Source organism: Sorex fumeus, unplaced genomic scaffold (genome assembly GCF_029834395.1).
Source record: "Sorex fumeus unplaced genomic scaffold, SorFum_2.1 ptg000039l, whole genome shotgun sequence".
NCBI lineage: Eukaryota > Metazoa > Chordata > Mammalia > Eulipotyphla > Soricidae > Sorex > Sorex fumeus.
The window spans coordinates 28,415,557-28,438,526 of record NW_026606096.1 but is presented as its reverse complement, the minus strand read 5'-3'; the positions used below and the strand labels follow the sequence as shown (position 1 = coordinate 28,438,526).

The window sequence follows — 22,970 nt, the reverse complement described above, 5'->3', positions numbered from 1 at the left end:
GTCCTCAAGAGGTGCCCTGAGCTGGGGATGTGTCCTTTTTATTTTTTCCTTTATTTATTTGGGCCGGAGCGATAGCATAGTAGTGCCTTACACATGGCCCACCCAGGTTCGATTTCTCTGCCCCTGTCGGAGAGCCTGGCAAGCTACTGAGAGCATTCCGCAGGCAGGGCAAAGCCTGGCAAGTTACCCTTGATATGCCAAAAACAGTTACAACGAATCTCACAACGGAGACATTACTGGTGCCCGCTCGAGCAAATCCACGAACAACGGGAGGACAATGACAGTGACAGTGATTTATTTATTTTTGTTGCTGCACAGCCGCTTAAATTAATCTTTGGGTGGAAAAATTACCAAGAAACACGTGAACTCAACAAACATCGACTAACACTGAGTCACCTAAAAAAAAAAAAGCAACAAAACTCTCTTCCTTTTCTCCCCTAATCCTGGCACATTAATAACTCCTCTCCAGCCAAATGTCCCCTTACCTACTTCAGGGAATTTATCAGAATAAAAGTTTCCATCACTTGACTCATCTTTCTTAGGACTTCATTAGCATCATAACACGCAGATCTCAGGACACACACACACACACACACACACACACACACGCGCGCGCGTGCACGCAAAGACGCCAGAATAAGAAACTGTAGTGGGGAGAGGGCATTAGGGAGTGAGAAATGGAAAACCTCCTTGAGTCTCCTCCTAACTTCGCGCAGCCCAGAAACGATTCTTTTGGCCAGACCCAAAACTGATTTGTTTTTCTTGTTTGGCATGTGTGTGCGTGCGCATAGGTGAAGAGGGCGAAAAGGTAGTCCGCAAGGACGGGGCGTCCTCCCGGCAGCGCGGGTGTAAGTTTCGGTGGAAACTTTCTCCCACAGGCTCCTCCTCCTTCTCCCGGGCAACCAGAGCCCCGGCGTCTGTCCGCGCCAAGGAGAGCCGGAGCCCCGGCGCACCTGGCGGACACGCGTCCTGGGGGGCGTGGCTTGAGGAGGGCGTGACGGGGGCGTGGCTGGAGGGGGGCGTGATTGGAGGCGAGTTCCCCGGGGCCTGCCAGGCAGGTTGGGTCCCGCCCCTTTATGATTGTCCCCGCCCCTTCAGGTTGGGCCCCGCCCCGGCAGGTTGGGCCCCGCCCCGCAGACCCCGCCCGCGCTCCCGAGGCCGCGAGGGGCGGGGGCGAACCCGGGACGGGCGCCGCGCGGCCACCCGCTGACGCACGGTCGAAAAGTTGCGCTCAGACCTGCTCCCGCCTCCGGCTTTCTTCCCGGAGCTCCGGTGCCGAGTTGACTCTGGGCTGGGACGACCGGGGCCGAGACCCGTGTGGAGACCGAGAGCGGGAGCGGGAGCGGACGGTGGCGGGCCGGGGACGGAGCCGGCTTCCCCTCCGCCCCCCTCACCCCTTCTCTGAGGTATCCGGCGCGGGTGGCGGCTTGGGGACCCGCGTCCCCCGGGGTCGGGGCTCAAACTTTCTGCACCATCCGGGCACTGTGGTGTGGCGCCGCGGTCGCCTCTGGGGGAGGTGACACCCCGATCTGAGCCCCTGGAGAGGTGTGTTCTATTTTCGGGGGCGTGAGGGAAGGGCAGGAGTGTCCCTTCCCGGCGTCCCCCGCTTGGGCCCGAGGAGCAGGTGTTGGTACCCGGGCGGCGGGCGGGAGGGGGGGGGGTGGCCCGCTGGGAACGTCCCAAGCCAAGTTGGCTGCGGCGCGCCGAGGCGGCTCCCAGGGGTGCGGGACGGGGCGTTACCGGGTGACGGACCCCGCGGGGCCGAGCGCAGCTTCCTTGGACACAAGGCAGTGGAGACGGTGCCCACCCCCCCACCCCCCACCCGGGGCCCCGCGAGCCCGCGTCCCTGCAGAGGACAGACCCCAGCGTGGACCTGGGGCTCGGGTTTCCCTTTCCCCAGAGGCGGCGGCGCCCAGGTTGGCAGCGCGCACTTGCTGTGTAGTCAGGACCGGCTTGTTCCGTGGCTGTTGCACAATTTCATAAACTCGAGAGAGGAGAGAGAGACCGCGTGTTAAGTCCGGGCGCTGGTGGTGGTTACTTGAAGCGACGTGTGTGTTCGCCGCTCCCCAGCACCCCCCCACCCCCAACCTGGTGCCCCCAGACAAAGCTCTCTTGTTAACCCCACTTCTGCCACAGAATGAGCGAGCTGGAGTAGAGGGAGGCAACTGGTGGGTGGCGCAGCCAGTCTTGTTCCTTGGGGCTCTGTGAATCACGAGGGGACATCTGTGAATTTGCCCCGTCTCTGCTTTCGTAGTATTCCTGCCCCGCAGCCCCGACGGGTTGGAGGGAAGTCTGGGGAGTCCCAAACCCAGGCAGCAGGAGTAAACAACCAACTGTTGCTTCTTCTCTGTATCCTGTGCTCAGCCCCCTTGGCTGCTCGCGAAGGGCCCCCGGTATCAAATTCATCTCGTTAGGGAAGTCAGCTGCTCTCTGCTAATAGCCCAGAAGTCCCAATGAAATTATGTAGGTCGCTGAAAAAAATAATTCCCTCTTAATCACCTTTATCCTGGTGATGAAGGAGGAAAAAGATTTCTTTGCAATGCACCAGGCCAGTTTAGCAGGGTTACCTCGCTGACCTCAGTTTCCCTTGCACACCTGGCAGTGGTCGGGGGTGTTGTTCTTGAAGGGGCCCAGACCTGACCTACCAGCGGCTGAAGTTCGCGTTAGGAGGACTTTGGTGGCCTTTGCTGGACAGAGTTTTAAACACGAGATCCAGTCTATATATTTCCTCTTTAATGTAGCATAGTTATAGTTGTCGCCTGTAGTTAGCTTCTGAGGAAATTAAAGGCTGATTTCTGTTAGTGCCACTCAGTTCCTTTATGGGGCTAAATGGAATTGTGTCCATGTTTATCTTGAAATTACATCTGGGGGCCCATTTGCCATTTGTTCTGTAGCTTTGGGTTGCATGGAAAGGGCAAAAGAAAGCCAGGGTCACTGAAGGAGATGCAGAGAGTGATCTAACAATTTAGGTCCAGCGGCTAACAATGGAAGGTATCGACTTTTGAAGACCGGAAGTGAAAAGGACGTATATCCAGAGTCAGAGTAATGCATTGCTGGACAGTTCTGCGCGAGACACCCAGTCTCGTTCTAAACACATTTCTCTACAAAATTATTTTTTCTTAATGGGAAGTTAACAGAGAATGCCTGTCACACATTAAAAAGCAAGTTATGTAGAAATATGGTAGTAAATATTAGAAGAAACACACAAGAATTGCTTGAGGAGTGGATTTTGAAATTAGATTCATATATCACTTTAAGAAGTTTGGTAAGGAAGTGTTATCTCCCTGAAAATATAACACAGAATTGCTTTCTCCAGTACCTGTTTGCATCCTTCTTTATCTGGGTATATTTGTCTCATAGAGCAAGACATTGGCCCTTTGAAGAGCTGGACTCTCAATGACTCCCAGCTCTTAGTTTATAGTCCAGGTAGGGGAGCAGTGCCCAGGAGGGACCTTTAACTTCAGAGACATCATTTAGAGACCTCTTAGTATAAGACAGTGTTAGAAACTTAGTGTCTTTTTGCTTCACAAAGTACTTTCACATGTACAGTACTTATTCTCTGTGATTTAACCATCTTGTGATCAGTGCCACTATATTCAGTTTATACAAGAGGAAAATGGTGAGGTTCAGGGAAAAAAAAATCTCCTAGGTACATCAGACCTGAAGTCATGATTTCTGATTCAGAGGCTTTAAAGTTTTCCTTCTCTTATTTTTGTTTTTGGGTTATACCTGGCAGTGCTCAGAGTCTATTCCAGGCTCCCTGCTTTTTTTCCCCATTACATTTTGTGAAGTTTTTGGATATGAAAAGTGCTCTTTATTTCTTATTAATCAGTATGTGAGATAAGTGGGAAGAGGATTTATGTAAAAACCACATGGGTATATTGTGCTTGTGTCTCTTTGTATGTAATCTTTACAGACTTTGCAGCTCAACAGTAGTTGTGCCTAGGTAGATGGGATGAATAAATGACCTAACAGATCAGTAAAGAAGGTCTGAAGTGAATTTAGGAAATAACTATAAAATATGTTAATTAACAAATACGGAAATGCCAGGACAAATATCTAGAAAAGCTGATAGAGCTTCCTCTGGGGAATGGGGTGAGAAGGAGTCAGAAAGGCATCTACTCTTTTTTTTTTTTTTTGGCTAAATACTTTTGACTTTATATTTTAAAAATAACTTGAAATATTTATGTGGTGCAGGGTATTGAACTAGGGGCCTCATATATCTCATATATGCAAGGCAAGTGCTTTACCGTGGAGCTATATCTTTGACCCTAGACTTTGTTATTTTTTATATAAGCAAAAATAGTCCTTTGGCAAGGATAAAGATCTGTTTTCAGAATGCTAGTGCATTTTAAAAATATTGGAATGTAGGCAAAATTTTTATTTCATTTTTGGTTTCAAGGGGGTCCACAAGGGGCAATGCTCAGGGTTAGTCCTGGCTCTGTACTCAGGAGTCACTCCTGGTGGGCTTGGGGACCATGTGGGATGCTAGGGATGGAATCCAGGTTGGTCATGTGCAAAGTAAGTACCCTACCCTCTGTACTATCTCTCAGACCCCTGGAACCTAAACTTCTATCTTGAGAAGGTATTACTAATGAGAAACGCTAAGGGAGCCTTTAGTTGATTATTTTGAAAGTTCCAAATTAAAAGTACAACTGCCTTCCAGAAGAGCTAGAGACACATGATAGAGCTATTACAGTTTAACACTGAACTTTTCCCTATATAATAGTTTCTTCTGCCTCCTCTTAGTTATCTTACTAACTTACAAAACATTATTTTTCCTGATTATACACATAAATATTAGCCAAAATTCAGACATTACAGAATGTAATGTGGAAAGTTAAAGATTGTACTGTAATCTTGCAAACTTTCATAAAAAAGTAGATATTTTTTCCTTAAAATTTCTATGCTTAGCAATATTCTTCTGGAACCAAGGAGATAGAACAGAGGTTGAGGCATTTGATCCCAGCACCAAATCTGGTCTCCTGAGCTCAGAGTCAGGAGTAAACCCCGGGCACCTGGGGTAATACTTAACATATTTAAACTTATTTATTTGTTTTGTTTTTACGCCACACTCAGTGGTGCTTAGGGTTTACACCCGGCTCTGTGGTCAGAAATCATTCCTGGCCATACTTGGGGGGGTCATGTGGGGTGCTGGGGATCAAACCCAGGTTGACCCCAGGCAAGGCAAATTTAGACAAATAAATTAAAACTTTTAAATTACCCTTCTTTCTGTACTGTCTCTCTAGCCCTGAATTTAAACTTATTTTTTAAACTTATTTTTAAACGTTTAGATTATTCTGAAAATGTCTTACAACTATACAGGCAACAAACTGGTAGTTTGATATCATGATGTATCACAAGTTATTTAGACACTATCGTAGTGTTTGAAATTTGTTTTCTTCTGTGTTTCCCATGTTCACAACAGCGTTTTAGAGAACATTTGTTAAAGTGAATTTTTGTGCACTTGTACAAATGTTTTATGTAGGAATGAGTTGGAGGGGGCACTCCTGGTGTTCTGGAAGTTTGGGACGCTTGGAGATTGAACCTGATGCTCCAGCTGTTGAACCATGTCCCCGGCCCATCTGTAGGAAAGATTTGTGAAAGAGTCAGAGACATGAAACTGTTTCATTTCTTTAACTTACACTTTTTCTAATAGCATCCCCACATTTTATTTTTGTTAATGCCCTTCCTTCTTGAATGTATCAGACGCAAGCTGGAGATGTCTAATACGTGATCAGAAACTGAAACAAGAGGCCAGAGCCACAAAGGCTTGGAGCATGAAGGAAGAGTTCACCTCAGTTTCCTCACATTTCAGCTGCTTTTGGTTTCAGTGTTTCCCCCAGGAGAAGATAGTAATTGATAACAGCTATAAAAATATTCTGCAGTTCTTGGACAAGCTGCTAATTAATTTTTATAGAGCAAAGCTTAAATTTTTTTTCCCTAAATGCATTATTCTAGGACATGCCATTAAGGAGTTCAGAGAACACTAGCTTTTGCACAGTGGAGAAGGGAGTTTTTTTTAGCTCTATTAACTGATTTTGAAAGTTTACCTTGGTTAATATATTGGTAGGGGTCAATTTTTAAGATCTTTGGACTTGTAGAAAGTACCAGAAACTGATTTTGATCTTTGGTGTGGAAAAAAAATGAAATAAGATTCTTTGGATGGATTTTAGGACGCTGGTTCATTGAAGCAGGAACATTTTGGGAATTCCTGTGGCAGAGTTTTTATTGACCATCTTAGAGAGTTGATTAATGTTTTCATTGAGTTCAAGGTTTGTTCATAACCATTTAATTAGAGAGTTATGTTTCATTCCTGAAAGTGGGTGTCTTTTTTTGGGTGTGTGTTCATGGTATTTGTACTTGGCATTCATTCGTTTTAGGTGATTTTCCTTGTAAAATATCAAAATGAACATAGAAAAATATTTTTACACATAAATTTCTATATACACATACAAATATACAAACACACTATATGGACACATATACACATTTGCACTTGTGAATGTGGTAGAACCTATTTTAGAAAATCTTATCGAAATAACATTGCATCACTGTATGTCAAGACGTCATGTACTAACAAGGTATTTTTTGTTTGTTTTTAGGTCATACCCAGTTCAGGGGTTATTTCTGGGTCTGTACTCAGGATCACTCCTGGCAGTGCTGGGGTCCATATGGGATGGCAGGTGATAAACATAGATGAACCTCTTGCAAGGCACACACCCTACTTGCTGTACTATCACTCCAGCCCCATGAAAAAGTAATCTTTAAGGTTTTAGAATATAAATTCTTGTTGCGGAGATATTTATTCCCTGTTTGTATCGAGATAACATGATTTTGGGGACCTGAGTCATAGTACAGAGAGTTGGACATTTGTCTTGCAGAGTCCTGACCCGGGTCCAAACATCACCACCGTGCATGGTCCCCTAAGCCTCACTAAGAGTGATTCCTGAGTGCAGAGTCAGGAGGAAGGTCTGAAAAATCACTGGGTATGACAATAATAATAATGATGATGATGATGAAAATAATAATGTGGTTTTCAACCATTTCTATACTGTTGTATACTTGCAGTGTTCCCTCAAGTCACCACTCCTAGAAAGTCAAAAACCACCCCCACTGTCCCATTTTCTCTTCTTCCCCTTATGAACTTTCTTTAAGTAGGGAAGAATTGAATCTTTTTAATTCATGGTCAAGGATAAAATTATATAATAAGGTGGAGGACATGCCTGGTAATTTATACTCCCAGGGGCAGCTTAGTGAAAAACTAAAAATTTGATGTCAAAGCTAACCAAAAGTGCTTTAGAGCCTATATTTTAAAACTACAATTTTTGGGTCCAGGATGTGACTCATTTGTAAGAATGCATGAGGTGCGGCTGGAGAGCTATAGTACAGCAGGTAGGGAGCTTGCCCTGCACATAGCTAACACTGGTTAAATCCCCAGCATCCTATATGGTTCCCTGAGCATAGCCAGGAATGATTCCTGAGTGCAGAGCCAGGAGTAACCCCTGAGCATCACTGGGTGTGACCCCCCAAACAAAATAAAACAAAAAAGTATATGAGGCCCTGGTTTGATTCCTGGAAAAAAGACTTTGTGCATTTAATTGAAAATACTTGTTTTTATTAGGAAAATATTTTATATGAAAAATTGTCTTATTAAATAATTTCTTAGAATATATCATTATTTGAACTTATATTTTGATATAAGATATTTTGATCTTTTGTGGAAAGATGGAACACATCTTTCCATTTTTTTGTGGAAAGATGGAACATATTCTTCTTCTATTTTTTTTTTTTTTTTTTTTTTTTTGCTTTTTGGGTCACACCCGGCAATGCACAGGGGTTATTCCTGGCTCTGCACTCAGAAATTACTCCTGGTGGTGCTCAGGGGACCATATGGGATGCTGGGAATTGAACTCAGGACGGCCATGTGCAAGGCAAATGCCCTACCCGCTGTGCTATCACTCCAGCCCCTTGTATTCTTGATTATTGCTATTTTTGAGTGTTAAATAGTTTTTAAAAAATTGAATATTTTAAATCTTTATTTGTACTTATTAATATTATTTGCACAGTTATTGCTATTGAAACAAAAATATAATGTTTTGAATGATTATGAAAAATATGAAAATATGACTTTACTTGACCTTGATTTGGTTCAGGAAATACCAGACCACCTCCTTTTCTCTAATAGTTATATTAAAAACTTAATGGCTAATGCTAATTTCTTATCAGCAGGACTAAGTTTGACCTTCACTGAATTTGTTCCTTATAATTTTCCATTATGTCGTTAGGTGGAACCTTGCATGTTCTGTTTGGCAAGTAGACCCTGGAGTCTCCAGAGATGATGATCAATTTAAAACTTGTGTTTAGATACCAGAGACTGGTTGTGTGGCCTCTTAAATAGCTGTATCAACCATTTTTTTCCCTCCTTAAAGGAATCCTACTTCTTGCTCATGTGTTAGGGTTAGTCTGTCACCAAGGAGTGGCCATTCCTATGCAGTGAATCACAAACTCAGTGGGTTTGAAGAGTCTGACTCAGCCAAGTTGACTGTTCTGCTGTCCTAGCTTCTGTGGATATAGGTTTGCCAGAAGGAAACTCTCAGCTTGGCTCTTTTCCGAGTTCTGCCCCATATCCTCATTGCTGACCTTTGGAATCCTAGGTCTGCTTCTCCAGTTCCTGCTGGATAGAATCTACATTTGGATCTGTAGAGTCAAGAACCAAGGCCTGCTCCAGCACCTGCTTTATAACTCAGACATGTTACAGCTTTTCCTAAAGACACAGATCCAAGAAGTGCTTGAACCATGTTCAAGTTTTTGGCGGGGTGATGGGAAGCTATTATATATGTAAAAAGGCCTTGTGAATTATAAGCACACTCAGGTGTGCTATTATGTGAGTGAAGTCTTTCAGTCAGTGTAGTTCTGGTCGGTAGAAAGTTTGTCAAAGGGTGATTGGTGGTGGGACTGGAGAGATAGCACAGTGGGTAGGACATTTGCTTTGCATACATCTGACCTAGGTTCGATTCCCAGCATTCCATATGGTCCCCTGAGCACTGCCAGGAGTGATTCCTGAGTGCAGAGCCAGGAGTAACCCCTGTGCTTTGCCAGGTGTGACATAAAAAGAGAAAAAAAAGGGTGATTGGTGGAATTCCAATCTGGTCTTTGGTTTACTGGGTCATCTGGACATACCTGAACACGGGACATGTCAGCCAGAAAGTGCCCGAGACTTGACCCTAAATAGTTTAAATTTGATTCTTACCCAGATCAAGATTCTATTTTTATTTTTTTATTGCATTATTTATCAGATTCTGACATCAAGCTGAACTACAGGGTAACAAGTAACTGCATCTTAATCACCTAGCAGAGTATCTTATTCTCTATCAATAGAATCTTACACATGCTTCTTGCTGACCTGCCTCTCATTAACACATGGGCACTTATACTTATCTTCTTTCTATTTCCAGTTTTTCTTCCGGCAAGCCATTTTCATGCACTGTCAGTTTGATTTTATAAAGCTGAGTGTTGCTTGTGACACAGACCATGGAACTTCTTGTCTGTTGGATAGTGACTCAACCCATGGTATGATGGTTAATTGTATATATGTCACCTTGACAAGGCTATGGGGGAGTGTTTTGCAGGCTTGGTTAAACGTTATTCTAGGGGTGTCTGTAAGGGTGTTTGTGGATAAGAGTTGAATAGTCCAATGATCAGCTGAGTAAAAACAGCTTGTTTTTCCCCTTGTGAATGGGCCTCATTCAATTCTTTGAAGACCTGAATTGAATGCAAAGGCTGAATAAGGGAGACCTTACTCTCTTGCTCATCTCTGAGCCGGGATAGTAATCTGCCTTGCATTTAGACTTGTACTTCAGCTGTTCTTTTGCCTCTCCAGCTTGCTGTCTTGTAACTTCTTAGCCTTTATAATTGCATGCACCAATTCCTTGTGATAAATCTTTCTCTTCTTCTCCTCCTCCTCCTTCTTTCTCTCTCTTCCTCTCTCCCATCTTTTTTCTCTCCCCATTTCAGTCTGTTTGTTTCTATTTCTTGTATTTGTCCTGTTTTCTGGAGAATTCTGACTAAATATTCAGTATTTATGGTCTATTGTCCTCTGCAGATCTTCTGCTCTGACTTCCAATCTTCTCTCTCTTGCTCTCTGTACCACCCCATGACTATTTTTTTTAAAAATCATACCTACCCCCCCCCCCGCCCCCCGCTGCCTCTAATATTTGCTGGAATGCATTCTTCCTAGTTACTTAATGATAGATAGATATTCTTCAAAGCCCGATTCAGGTGCCTCTGTCCTTCTTTTAACCTTTCTTTTTTTTTTTTTTTTTTTGTGCCACTCTTGGCAGTACTCAGGGGATTGTATGTGGTACTGGGTCAGCTGTATATAAGTGTATATAAGGCAAGCACACTATCCACTGTGCTGTCTGTGGCCCCTAAACCTTGAATGTTTTTTCTTATAGCAATTTTCTAGAATCTGAGTCTCGACTGAAATGTTAGGTGCTTAATCATTTTCTGCCTCTAAGTATTTTTTTAAAATAAATTTGTCTTTTCTAAGTAACTCCAAATCCTACATTTTTGAGTTGTCTTTCACTTAGTAGTCCATGAGCATTACCTGATTTTGTTTTGTTTTTGAGTTTGGAGGCCATGTGTTCAGGGGCTACTCCCAGCTCTGTATTTGAGGGTTGTTCCTAGAAATGTTTGGAGTGCCACTGGTACTACAGATTGAACCTGGGTCTCCTGTATTCAGAGAATGTTCTGAGCCTATTGTGGGCTCTGGCCCTGTTTTGCTGATTTTTTTAAATAATAATTTAAAAATTAAAGTAACATCAGTTTGTAAACTTATATAGGTTTCAACTGTAGAGCATTATAGAGCATTATCTGTATATTACATTATGTTTCCACTCAAAGTCTAGTTTCCATCTTTCTTTATATACAATTGATTTCTCTTGCCAGATTTATTTACCTCTCTTCCCTTCTAGGAACGGTTGTTTTGTTATTGTATTTTGTTTTTGCTTTACTTATTCATTGTTGTTGGGGTTTATTTTTATTTTGTTTCTTGTTTTCATACTGGAGTGTGAAGTCAGACAGTGTTTATCTTTAAGATCCTGGGAAACAAAGGAAAATGAGGGGTTTGTGTGCCCATACTTCCCCATCTTAAACCCATGGAAAAAAGGTCTAATTCATTTCCCAGAGGACCAAGAACTGTTTATCAATGTGTTCCAGGGAGATGCAACTGTTTTTTTTTTCCCAAACTAGAAATGAAACCTATATATCATCCTCAGTTAGCACTACCTTTTCCTAAGGGGGGAAAATTTTGAATCCTCTCCTATTTAAAGTCCTGTTGAATTAGTCTTTTCCTCAGGTTGACTTGCCACTATTTCTACTCTCATCTGCCTTGTTTTCTTCTTGTCATCCCTTTCACCCTGACTTTGCCATCTTCCTCTCTGAATATGCTTCATGGTATGTTTGTGTCAATAATTTTGAACAAGGGTGAAAGAGAAATAATTTGAGACATTAATTTATGTTCCTAGGCAATTTGGATTTTTTGAAAATTGCACTCATTTGTTAATAGTATGCTTCTTGCATCTAAATGTAATTTTTTTTTTTTTTTTGCTTTTTGGGTCACACCTGGTGATGCACAGGGGCTACTCCTGGCTCTGCACTCAGGAATCAACCCTGGTGGTGCTCAGGGGACCATATGGAATGCTGGGAATCGAACCTGGGTTGGCTGCGTGCAAGGCAAACGCCCTACCCGCTGTGCTATTGCTCCAGCCCCTAAATGTAATTTTTGAGGATCACTGGGAAATATGACTGCTCATCTCTTAAGCTTACAGTATTATCAACCTTTTGTACTTCCTGTCTCCCTTACCTATTCTTCTGTACTATCTCCCATCATACTGCAATTTACTGATTTATTAAGTTTGTGTTTATTGTCTGTGTTCCTGTATGATAGCAATAAAAAGTGCCACACAAGGCAGAGATCTTGAGCTATATTTGAGCTCTTGTGTTATTTATCCTGAGACCTAGACCAGTGCCTACCATCTGATATTTGTAGAATTCAGTGAGACTATGCATACTCAAAACCCTTTGCCGCCAAATTCGCTTTTGCCCATTGTATTTTGGAGGACCCCTTCTTCTTTCTTGTCTTTGTGTTACTGAAGAGCCTTACTTGGGATAGTTAGTCGTATCTCTCAAACCATACAAAACTGAGTGCCCCTCAGGTCTGTTCCTTTGTAAAAATCACCTCAGTAGCAGATGCAATTTCCAGTCTGTTTGCAGTTCGTGGTTTGCAGAACTCTCCCCCATATACCACGTGTTCTTGAACTCTTGGGTAGGGGTGTGTTCTTTTGGTTGTATCTTTGGCCAAAGATACAGCAAAATCTTGTCCTGTCAGTGGATACCACCAGTACCCCTTTGGCTGTGCTGCTGCCACAGCATATATGTGAGAGCTGTCCCTCTCTGTAAATGTCTTCTGCTTCTTCTAGGAACAATCTTCATATTTCCCAGAGAGTGCTTTTGATAGATGTTCCAAAACAGTGCTAAGAATAAGAGAGGCAAAGGAAAATCATATTGCTGCTAACATGCATTTACAGGATCCTTTTCAGTGGAAGATACCTGGGGAGATGAGGAAAATTTGATGTTGTCTCGAGTGAGTTTGACAGCAGGTGCTTAATGTAGACCTACCAGCCCAGTAGGAACTGGAGGCGTGGCCTGCAATACAAAAGGCTGGTCTGATGGATGCAGACCACAAATGGGATGACAGACGCTGATTTTCAGGTTTTTCTCCAGTAAATTGCCCTTCTGTCCTTCCAGCATCTCTCCTTCTTAGCTCAGAACATGGAACCATTTTCTTCTGAATGGCCTCTGTTCCTCCTACCTCCCAGCCATGGGAGTGCTCAATAACTGTTAGTGTCCAATGATGACTTGGACTATTCCTCTGAGTGATCAGAGTGCTGTAGGCATCTCATACATGGACAGGTACTCACAAATCTCTTTTTGCTATTTTGAAATATCACCACCAGGGGAGTTGTATACAACTTGTCCTGACAGAGTGGTCTTAAATATTCATTCCTTCGACCTATTTCCCTTTAAGGGAAATGCCAGCATTTAGTCTTCAGGCTGCCAGTGATAATTTCAGAGACATTGTATTATATCTTCTTCAGGATACTTATTTTTATAGAGCTAATTTATATATATGGGCATTTATTAATGGTATTATTTTTAATGATGGATGCACTTCGAGGTTGGTGGAAGGTAAGGGGTTAAATAAGGTTTCAAATAAATTATTCTCTCTGGAAAGTTCCACTAACAAGTTTTTACAGCTGTGTGATGTGGGCATAGTGGGAAGAGGATGCAGTGTGGATGCAAATCTGGTTCTGATCCCAGCTCTGCCTTTTAATAAGTATGTGACTTGGACAGACTCCTTTCCTTTGATAAGCCTTAGCTTCCCAGCCCTTAAGTGGAGATAATAAAGCCCATCCGGGTGTTTCTTCCAGGGCTAAAAAAGATCACACAGTACAAGGGCTTAACCCAGAAGTAATAATCATCACATGGTAATTGTTATTTATGTTCTGAGGCTCTATTAGTGCTATTCTACACACTGTTGGGAAAAGGGGGGGCTTTCGAAAGTTGTGTGAGATATGTATCTGCCACAAAAGGTGGTGATTAGGACAGTAAGAGAGAAATTGGTGTTTATGTCAAAAATAAAACTGAGGAAGCAGAGAGGCAGAAGTCACTGGGGTCACAGTCTTTAAGGATCACGGTGGGGTGGCATTGGGACTCCTTTGTACATTGTTGAAATTCAAACTGTAGAAGGGAAAGTTTTCACTTAATTGTGGGAGAAGTGAGATGAGTGGCATGGAAACCAAAACTGAAAATTCCCAGATCTCCAAGACTGCCCTCTGTGCTGTGCTGTGTGTCAGTTTCCTCCACGTGGAGGGCAGGGTTGGGCTGCGCATGCCTGCCAGGGAGCCAAGGATCCTCTGGGAAGAGGGGGGGCTTCTTCCCTCGGGCTGCATCTCAGAATTCCAGGAATGGCTGTGGTGGGACTCCCCCCTTGGGAGACTTCCCTGCCCTATGACAGTGGCACAAGTGATCTGTAATTGGCAGCCACATCTGGAAGGGCACAGAAGTTGGGATGGGAAGGAGGAACAGCTTCCTCAGAGAATCCTGTCGTTCTCAGAAGAACGGAGAGGTACTGGGCCTTCGGAACAGGATGTGTGTTTACTTTGAGAGGGAAGAGAAAAGTCTCAGTTTAGTGCTGGGAGGGAGACCGGTGTGAAAGTCTACAACAAACACACAGAATCTAGCAGTGGAAGGAAGATGGTTCCTATTAGTGAAAGAGTAGAAGAGTGTTCCAGAGCCAGTGGTTTGAAGTGGTTACTTGGGCGATTCGCTTACTCACTGACCTGACAGGGCATAAATCCTGACTGGACATTAAATTGACAGTCAACTTAACTCCTGGCTTTTATCCTTTAGGCATTGGTTTCATATTGAAGGCCAAGTATGTGCATTGGTAACTTGAGGACTAAGTTAGGTGCATTCATTGAGTGTAAACAAGGTGGTCTTTGTAGTCATGAGGCATTGAGGTTCATCCTGGCACTACCTTAGAATGAGATTTTATCAAGCATTTATCTTTTCTTCAAGATGAAAAAAAAAAACCTGTAACCAAATAGACAGTCTGGACAAAAACTTGTTTGTAAAAGAATTCTGACAAATAGACACGGAAGGAATGATACAAATAAAATACTACCATTTTATAGTACCAAGTAGAACCAAAATACTGCTGAAATAATACATCTAGGGAATGATAATCAGTGATTGCTAAAATAATTGTGTCAAAGGTTGATGGTGAATTATATAATTAATAGATCAGACTAATAACCCCTGAAGTCATTGTTCACTGTTAACTTTAAAGAGAGAAAGGAGTAGGGGTCACATGCCTCAAACTTTCAGTGGAAGTAGGACCATGGGAAGTTTCTTGCAAAAAACAACAGACTGTGATTCTGATTAAGTCTTTAGAATAAGTCAAGAAAGATGTCTCAGAGAAAGGGTTGTTTTACATGGTTTGCATGTTGGGAGGTCTGGGTTTAGTCCTCAGCATGGCATGGTACCCTGAGCACCATTGGGAATGACCCCTGCACTTAGGGTTGTGAGTAGTCTTCAAGCACTACCTCCTGGTTTGGCTCAAGAACCAAAATTAAAGAAACAGAAAAAAACCCCACCAAAACACAGAAAACCCACACAGGGCCTTGCAGATACAAAGGATGTGTTCTACTACTAGCAATATCTCCCTGGTCTGTGTGTGTGTGTGTGTGTGTGTGTGTGTGTGTGTGTATGTGTGTACACCTTGATGCTGGTGTGTACCACCGATGACTCACAATTATATATCATATCAAATTGACTGTATCAACAGAAATTATTATTACCCAAGTTTCATATCTGACAAAACAGAGCACTATTAATGAAGCCACTAGATATAGATAAACACAAATTTCAGTGCCAGCGTCACAGTGTTAAGGAAAGAAACCAGAAATTCATATGTAGACTCTCCGATCAAGTAATGCCTGAGTTGAAATCCCCAAAAGAAACATGCTTAAAAGTGCACTTAGCCTTGAGAAGCCAGTTTATTGACATACTGTGGTTTTTTATTCTTTACTCAGTGATTTTCATACCATTTTTTGCTTTCCATTTTAAAAGCTGTATAAACTCTAGTTGCAAAATCTCAAAATTAGATGGTCTTTTTTTAGCTCTTGGAATTGCACTTTAGCTGGTCCGTGTGTTGTTGCTACATGAGACGACCAAGCCCCAGCTCCCTGTTTTGTGTTTGTTCTGAGCTGCGGTAGAAACTGGTCTATATATGTCAGGCACAGGAACATGAGACCATTGTAGTACAAAAAGAGACTCTTTATGGTGTGGGTATTCATTTACAATATGAGGCTGGGGGCATTTTGGACTTCTTATTTCATTGCTGTGATGCAGTACCTTAGCTATGGGAAAGTTGTGCGTTTGGGGAGGATGTGGAGCAGACCTGGCATATCACAGTCATGGAGATAGATATGCCTTCCTCTGGGTAAAGTTATTGATGAGAGATACAAGTCTGTTTTAAGCCATGAGGCAATGAAGTGGATTTTCATAAAACTTGGTTGTGGGGCCAGAGAGATAGTAAACTTGTCTTGCACGTATCCAACCCCACTTTAGTCCTCGCTCCACATCTGTTCTCCTCCATCCCCATCAAGAGTGGTCCCTGAGCACCGGTGGAGGGTGCCCCCAAACCAACAACAGTAACATCAAACAAGAAACTTAGTTGTGCTTATTCAATTTCTTAGCCATTCTAACATTTTTGAATTGTAAAAAACACTAATTTATGTACCCAGTAATAGGGGAGAGATGATATATGGAAATAATATAGATAGTAGTTTACCTTTTGTGTTTTTAAGTGTATGTCTTGTGCAAGGAGCAAATAATTACTCTGTGCTAAGCTTCTTTAGGACTGGAGCGATAGCACAATGGGTAGGGTGTTTTACCTTGTATGCAGCCAACCCGTGTTTGATTCCTCCACCTCTCTCGGAGAGCCCAGCAAACTACCAAGAGTATCTCACCCGCACAGCAAAGCCTGGCAAGCTACCCATGATATGTTCGATATGCCAAAAACAGTAACAACAAATCTCACAATTTGTTGTGAGACATTGCTGGTGCCCGCTCAAGCACATTGATGAACAATGGGAGGACAGTGCTACAGTGCTACAAGCTTCTTTAAGATACATATTCTTTTATTACTCAGGAACATTTTTACATAGAATGAGGTACTTTTCGTTGTGTGATTTTTTTTTCTCTGCTGCATTTTCTTTTTTTATCTAAGAGGAGATAAAATGTAATGCAGGAAGCTGATTGAAGAACCCTAACATTTGCATGATTTCTTTTCCTTTTCAAAGAATTAACAAATAAGCAACTCTTAGGCAAAACCAGAGCATCCTCTCTGAGTAAGTAATGAATATAGGAAACCACCCAACCATTCCCTGATTTTATATCTGTGATATCTTCAAATCCAGTCATTTCAATCTCCTCCTCCTTTACTCCCCTTCCTTTCCTAGATGATTAGAGTAGCTTTTGCTGCTTCTTCCTGCATTTCCTGCCTGCTTCCTGGATAGTTTTTCACTCCCCCAATGTGATATTTTAACAATATAGATTTCATGGCTTCCCTTGCCTTTCTCACCCTCCCTCACACATTTTTTGATTATTTTATTTTGTGTGTGTGCTGGTGAGGTAGTGGAGGGAGGTGGGTCTGTGGTTACTCCTGTCAGTGCTCTGGCCTTGCAGTGCTTGGCCTGGTGGTACCTGGGCCATTGGGGCCCCATCAGGTAGTGCTGGGGTGGAGATGGCTCCCAAATACCTCAGGTGGAAACCAGGGCCATAAAGGTGTGTGATTTGTCACTTGAGCTACATTCTTGCCCCTTTTATTTTATTTTTTAATTAGTTGAAATATTTTTATCTTTGGGGCCGTAGTAATAAAACAGCAGGGTAGCACATTTGCCTTGCATGTGGCTGACCTGGGTTCCATCCTCGGCATCCCATATGGTCCCCCTAGCACCATCAGAAGTAATTCCTGAGTGCAAAGCTAGGAGTAATCCCTGAGTATCACTGGGTGTGGCCCAAGAGTGGAAAAAAAATTTTTTTTTGGTCCTTTTTAAAAAGCTTGGGCTGGAGTGATAGCATAGCAGTAGGGCGTTTGCCTTGTGCGTAGCCGGCCTGGCCGAGCCAGGTTCGACTGCCAGGAGTAATTCCTTTATACCAGGAGTAACCTCTGTGCATCACTGGGTGTGACCCAAAAAGAAAAAAGAATTTGACGTTTTGTGATTTACAATATTGGTAGTGATCGTTTCCCATGTATATGATCCCAACACCAAACCTCTCACCAGTGTACTCACCTTTTTCTCCAGTGTTAGTATTGTCTAGTTCATAATGCCCCTGCCCCCCTTTAAAACCAGTCAGAGGCATGAGAGGCTTCTCATCCTGTGAGAAATGGTCCTGCCTGGGTGCCAGGCTCTGGAGCTCAGCCCCACTGCCTGCCAATGGGTCTGTGCTTGCTTCCAGGTGATCAGCACTGCAGTGCACCCCCTTCCATTCAGCCCTTGTGCCCTGCTCTGAAAAAGCCACAGAGCCTTTGCATAGCCCTTTGCACTGAGCTCTGCCTCTTCCACATCCCCTTTTCCATCCCAGGACTCTTCAACCCACTTTCACTAATTAGTTAACTCCTTGTTATCTTCCTATATATGCCAAACCTCATTTTCTTAGGGAAGTCTGATTGTACAAGTTGATTCTTGTTGTCAGAGATTTTAGAGCATCATGGAATCCCTCCTGCCCCCTCTCCTCATCCCCTATTGCATTTACTGGTTATGATTTGTGTATGTGTGAAGGTTCTTTTCCTGAAATCAGCAGCTGGTAGGTCTGCTTTGGTTCACTGCTCACAATTAGATGTTGAGGACTTAGCAAAGTACCGAACACCATTAGGTGCACTATACAGGCTTGTTGAATGAATAGCATTAAAACATGGAACTAGGTATAGCTGTCATTGATTGCATGAATTAAGTACATGAATTAAATATTCTTTGTGTTGGTTGCTTGTGGAGGATGCCTACTTATTTCATAGTTGCAGTGGTTAGAAAGGAATTCCGAGGGGCTGGGGAAAGTACAGTGGGTAAGGTGCTTGCCTTGCACTCAGACAACTTGAGTTCCCCTGAGTTCTGCCAACATTATCTTTGAGCACAGAGCCAGGAGTAAGCCCTAAGCACTTCCTGGTGTGGCCCAACTTCCCTCTATCTCCCACCCCTTTGAAATTCTGGAGCAGTTTCAAAGAATTGTCTTTAAAAGTAGTTTCCAGCCACATAAGAAAAGTGCAGACCTTTGACTGAAAGAAGTATGTAGATTGGTGAGTCTCTATTTTCTAAAAGTACTTCCCACTTGGAGCCATCAAATTCCACTTTCAGAGAACCAAATTTGCCACAGTTGAAAATTTCAAAAGAATGTATATGCATGAAGGAAGCCTTGAAAGAGTTGTTCCTAAAATGTCTTGAGAACGGCAGGTGTTCCGTAATAAGTGTTTAGTCTTTGAAGGGCCTAATACTCCTGTGGATACGTGAGTTTCACTGTTTCTGTTTAAATCATTTATGAAGTCACTCAGTGCTATTTAGGATGGTTTGCTTTTGCTTCTGGCTATGAGGTGGAAGATGCATGTTACTCAGTCCTTTACTTCATCACTTTTGTCATTTCATTACTGTGCTCTTCACCCTCTATGAGAAAAAAAAACAACCTTGCAATTTTTGTTTTTGTTTTATAGAAAGGAATGTAATAGGGATTGAGTGCTATTAGAAAGTGCTTTAAATTCCTTACATACTAAATTCCTCTTAAAAGTCCCAGAAGGCGTGAAAGATCATTGAATTGGACCACATGCATCCTACGGGACCTAGGAGAGTTTCTTGCCAAGTTCTACAGTTCAAGATGACTTACTCAATGGTTGCATTGATTTAGCCATTTTGTACTGGGTACTAGTTTCTTTATGATTTGGAAGGAAAGTTGCTGTGTAATACATTTTTCCAGTAGTTGAAATCAGCATTGGTTTTAAGCAGGAGTAACAAAATTGAAAATTATATGTCCAAGTAGGTGCTTCTTAGTCTGTGGGAGGACTTTAAGGTGTGCCTATTGATATTTGCTGCTATTGTAAGAATCTTCCAGAAGGGCATTTGTTACAGCTTCATTCATAGGTTACCTTTATCACTGTGTTTCCCCTTGTTCACCTTTGAGAAATGTACTCAATATGGCACGCTGCTGCTGCTTTTGGAGTAGTAGACTGCCTTGAGTTATGTGTTCCATAACAAAAGTTCTACCACCCTTTTGTTCTTGAATATTTTTGTCTGCACCTGACTAGCCAAGGTTGGCTTTCATTTACTTGGTGTTTGATTTTTCTGCTTGCCAATAAAGGGCTTACACATTTTCCTAACAGCTTCAGTGCTGACAGTATTTCCTTAACCAAATATATTTTGGGTGTCTTCTTATGTAAATATGCTTTCTGTGCCTAGCAATAATATCAAGATTTGTGAGACAGCATTCTTTTGAATTCGATCGCAAAAGGGTGGTTCTGTGCTAAATGTCTCCTTGGACAGATTGGTGCTTTTTTGTTGAAGAAGCTTCACAGAAAAGGACTTTTTAGTGTTGGTGTGAGAGAATTACAGCAGTGCTTGCTTCCTGTCCGGATGCCTCAGCCATTCCTCCAGTGGTTAAGCCCTAAGCTTCTTCCCAAATCAGGACCTCCATCTCTGTGAGCTCCTCCACCTCCAAATGGCATCATGTGCATGGTGACTGAGATGCACGCTACATTAGTATCAAGCCCTTTCTCATCATAATCATCTTTATTACTTATAGGTCATCCAATCTAAGGCTGGGTCGAATTATCACGTAAGATGTTTTGCGTGTGTGTTTCCTGTACTGAGCCCTTATCTGATTGCAGTGCTGTTTCCTGGGTAGACTGGTAAGGGAAAGAGAATTGCTCTCCGTGGTAGTGCCCTGTAGGGATGTTGTTTTGCATCCCAGGAAGGGGTAATCATGTGTTCAAGTTCCCAGCAAGGCTGAACCCTGGAATGCTGCTAGGCCATGAACAGTTAGTGGCAAATGAATACCTTATGACCATAATCCCCTCCTATTTTAAGTCATGACCTACTCAGGCCAGGCACCTTAGATTCAATCATTCTAACAGGAAGTGAGCAGTTTAAAGCCTGGGAGGAAGAGGTTAATGATGGATTCAAGCCTGACCATTTAGCTGTGAGGTAAATGGTCCACCTTGCATGATGGGCTTCCTAATTTTTAAGGATATGTTGAAATGAAGCAGGGTATGCTGGGATCCGTTAGGAGAGCAGTAATCACTGGACTCTGAGCCCTGATGCTCCAAAGGCACTGCTGGTGACTGTAGCCCCTCTACAGCTTCCCCAAAAGGAAGGAGGAGGCTTGAGAAAGGACACAGGTCACAGGAAACACAGGAGTGTAGTAAACTGCTCAAGCTTTTGTTGAACTAGTGTTGTAGTCTCCTAGACATTTCTCAAGGGGCTGGTAAGTGTAAAGCACCATGCTAGGTGCCGGGAGGATGTCAAGGTCATCAGCTGTCAGAGTTTGTAAACCGAGTCAGAAAAATGACTTTCATGCAAGACAGAATTCACTCCCTCAGCTGATGTTGGTTTGCCATCTCAGCCTGGGTCTGCTGGGACTGTAGCTTCTGTTTACCCTACACTCTTGATTAGCTGCCATGTACCAGGCTCAGTAGTAGATGCTGGGAGAAGAGCTGAGAGCCAAGCAGGTATGGTCTAAACTTAGGTGGAAGGAGACAGGCATTAAATTAGCAAGAAAAAGCCCTGCTCCATGGAGAATCGAAACAGGATGGTGTGCAGAGCATGACTGAGGCCAAGGTAAGTCTGGCTTGATCTCAGTCCCGGAGGCAGAGATGTAAACAGATACGGATGTGAGTCAGGAGGGGCCCCCTGGGAAGGGAAGGCTGAGGTTGAAGCCAGCAGTGATGGACCTTACAGGAACAGGACAGGGTGTGTATTTAGGATGGTCCCTGCAAAGCAGTCCTCAGGACTGTCCAGACAGGGGAGAGAGAATAAGATAGGACAGTTTCTCTCTGGAATCACAGCCCCGAAGGAGAGAGGGGGGAAGGGACGCTGCTGACCCAGATTATTAGGCCAGGTTTCCTGACGTTTGACCTTGGTCTTTAAATACATTGCCATGAACAGAAATAGGAAGAACCAGTTTGGTCTGGTTCTGGATGGAATTTAATGTGTGTAGGTGAGAGCCCTGGGGGGTTGGAACTAACCTTGTAGGCTTTTTCTGGGAGTGGAGAAGGGTTTTCAGTAGACTGACTTAAATCCCAGCCTGAGAAGATGAGTCTTCCAGGAGAGTCTAAGACCAACTCTCTGACTGGGAGTTAGGGCTAGAGTGATAGTACAGCTGGTAGGGCGTTTGCCTTGCATGCGGCAGACCCGGGTTCGATTCCCAGCATCCCTTGTGGTCCCCTGAGCACTGCCAGGAGTGATTCCTGAGTGCAGAGCTGGGAGTAACCCATGTGCATTGCCGGGTGTGACCGAAAAAGAAAAAAAAAAAGAAAGCAAAAAATAAAAAGGGCCTATTGTGAAAGCTCAGGAGTTTCAGAGTTTTGTGGTGACAGTGGCGCCAGGGACAGAATTGCAGGCAGAGACTACTGGTCAGGTATGGGAGTGAGGACAAGGAAGGTCGAAAATCCATTCCAAGAATGCCATCTCAGATGACCAAGGAGATAGCATTTCTGTGACAAACTAGGGACTCTGAAGGGAAAATGTACTTGAGAGGACAGATAATTTAGATTAGTTTGGTGGCATTGGTGGAGTTAAAGGTGCTGGTGGGGCCTGAAGGAAAAGAGTGAGATAAGTGAAGAGGCGATTTGTACTTGTGGGTTAGAAGATTAGCAGATGGAGGTGATAATTGGGGAGCTCTAGTTGTGGGACAGATGACATTGTGGGACTGACTTGTTCAAAGAAGAAAGGTGATGATGATGGACACTTTTAAACATTTTTTTCTTTTTGTAAAAACAAAAACTTGACTGTACTTAGTTGTTATGGGGTATAAGAAAGCAAAAATCCTGCCTGTGCTTAAGGTTTACTTCTGACCCTGTACTTAGGGATCATTCTGGCGGGGCTCAGGGGATCATATGCTGTGCTACTGTTTGAGGATTTGAATCAGAGTTGGTGAGATACAAAGCAAGCACCTTAGACCTGTACTATCTCTCTTGCCCCATATATATATATATATATATGTAATTCTTGCACGTAAGTGCTACTAACCTCTCTATCAGGCTGTATGGTTGAACTTCCAGTCCTTTTCTCCCAACTCAATCCACTGAGTGCCTGCTGATTAGGATGGTCCTTGAACTTTGATGGTGGGATTCGGGAGAA

General features: G+C 43.2%; 1 protein-coding gene across 1 annotated transcript in view; it reads left to right on the top strand.

Moving 5' to 3' along the window:
* Nucleotides 1-1,238: 1,238 nt before the first annotated feature.
* The window catches only part of FHIP1A (FHF complex subunit HOOK interacting protein 1A), a 212,394-nt gene continuing 190,662 nt past the window's right edge, over nt 1,239-22,970 (top strand). The window contains exon 1 of the mRNA XM_056119088.1: nt 1,239-1,406. The gene's annotated coding sequence lies outside the window, so the exon portion shown is untranslated. The remainder of the gene's footprint in view (nt 1,407-22,970) is intronic.